Below are 2272 nucleotides of genomic sequence, written 5' to 3'. Positions count from 1 at the left end.
GAGAAAGTTAGAAAAAATTTGAAGTGGTCCTTGCTGATAATGGGGGAGCGAGTACGTGATTTTCCTTAGCAGAGCTTGGGAGATACTGATAACGCCAGAGGCAGCACCAGATAGCCAGGTGAGAGCTTGGATGCTTACGAGCAGGAAGCTATGAACATTTTCTTCCAGGTGAATATTCCTCAGCATGGGAAAAGCATCATTCCTCAAGCCCTTTCTCCTTGAAAGTTCTGAGAGAGATGGCTAGCGAAGAGAGATGGGGTGAAATGGAACCTTTGCTGTCTGAGTTGCCAGTATGACTTCAGGTGACCTAAATTCAATATTCTCGAACCCTGGCACACCTTCTTTCCTATCAATGATGAAAATGACAAATATTGGCTGAATCACCATTTTGCCAACCCTGTTGACATAACTGACTAAGGTAGGGGTCATCAATGGATGCTAAAACTGTTGGGAAACAGGATATTCACACGGTCTTGAAGCACAGAACCACAAATAACTAAGTGAAAGAAGACAACTTTATAACAGAATGATTTGGCAGACACAGATTTCACCAAGTGATCAAATTTAGTATCATCAGTACTGGGACAACCTGCCATCCTGTGCCTCCTGAGATGCTGCAGTGGACTTTTGCCAGAGATGTTTAACCTAAATCTAATCACAAGGATGCAGTCAGATAAATGCAGGATACAGGACACTCCACAAGTCCTGGACTTTTTTTTAAATGTAATCTCATATGAAACTAGAGACACGGGGACCTTTTGCTCTAGATTTCAATAGAATGAAGAGAGAAAACATTCAAATGAGTAGCATTGATTGGATCTGGAAAAATAAACAAAAAATTCTGATGGTGCTGTTAGGCATTGGGCTGCTAACTGTGAAGTGGGTGGTTCAAATCCAGCAGCTGCCCCACAGAAGAAAGATGAGAGTGTCGGAATTATACATGTTGAAGTTGTGGAACTGGAGAATGTGTTGTGTGTATTTTTGCCACACTTGAAAAGAATAATTACATGAATAACAATGAGTACAAGTAAGAAGAAAATGTACTAAAATTGATTGTGGTAAGGATTGTACAACTCTTCTTGATATGATTGAACTACTGCATTGTGTGATATATGAATAAGCGCCAATAAAACTGTAAAGAAAAAAAATAACAGACACTCTAAAGCATACATGAGAAGTTTAGGGGACCATGAGTCTAAGTAATGGCAGTGAAATAGCTTAGGAAGTGATGGTGAAAATTATAACACAATGGGAAGAATGTATTTGAGGTCATTGAATTGTACATATTGGTTGTATGTTTGGCTGTGTATAATTTCACCAAAGTTTTTTTAAAACACCATGCATAGTAATACGAGTGGGTACCCCCAAAAACCAGAATTGCACTGGGCTGAGCAGAGCTTTTGTAGTGCACATTTTCCCCATTAGGCGAGCATTGAGCAGCCCGCTCTGAGTGAGTGCCCCCAGTGGCGTAGCCTGGGAAGGTTTCCTCTGATCACAGTGATTTTTTTTTTTTGTAAAAGTAGTTGTGCTTAAACCTCGTTTTTTTGTGATGGCCAATTACGAGAACAGCATGCAGCTGTGAAATTTTGTTTTCACCTCAGGAAAAATGCCAAATAAACTTTTGTGAGAAAAAAAAAAGAAAGAAAGACACTTTTGTGATGTTGGACACAGTTTCTAAGGACAGCATTCTAGGCAAGGCTCACGTGGATGAGTGCTCTTCTACTGTCAAAACGGGGGAGATGTCGATTGATGACAAACCTCATTCTGGGCGCCCATCAACTTCCCAAATGGATGAAAATGTTGACTCATAGTGCATTTGGAGTTCATTCCACCAGGTCAGACTGTTAATCAAGCTTTCTATATAGAGGTTCTAAAAAGATGGCGTAAAAGTGTGCAATTTGTGCCTGATTTGTAGCAGATGAAGGACTGGTTTTGCCACCACAACAATGTACCTGCTCACACAGCCATCTCAGTGGGCCAGTTTTGGCAAAAACAAAAACAAAAACCCAGCATGCCTCTTTTGCCCCACACACCTTACTCACCTGACCTTGCTCTGTGTGACTTCTTTTTGTTTCTGCGAATGCAGAGGGACATGAAAGGACAGCAATTTGATGACTTAGAAGAGGTGAAGAAAACAATGAGAGAGGTGCTGTCAGCCATCCAAACGGATGAGTTTGAAAAATGTTTCCAAGAATGGAATCACAGATTTGACAAAATGTATTCCCTGTTATAGAGAGTACTTTGACGGTGATAAGATTGTTTGTAAAAAAAA

The sequence above is a fragment of the Tenrec ecaudatus genome, chromosome 10 (genome assembly GCF_050624435.1).
Source record: "Tenrec ecaudatus isolate mTenEca1 chromosome 10, mTenEca1.hap1, whole genome shotgun sequence".
NCBI classification, from domain to species: domain Eukaryota; kingdom Metazoa; phylum Chordata; class Mammalia; order Afrosoricida; family Tenrecidae; genus Tenrec; species Tenrec ecaudatus.
Note: the sequence above shows the minus strand (reverse complement) of the source record.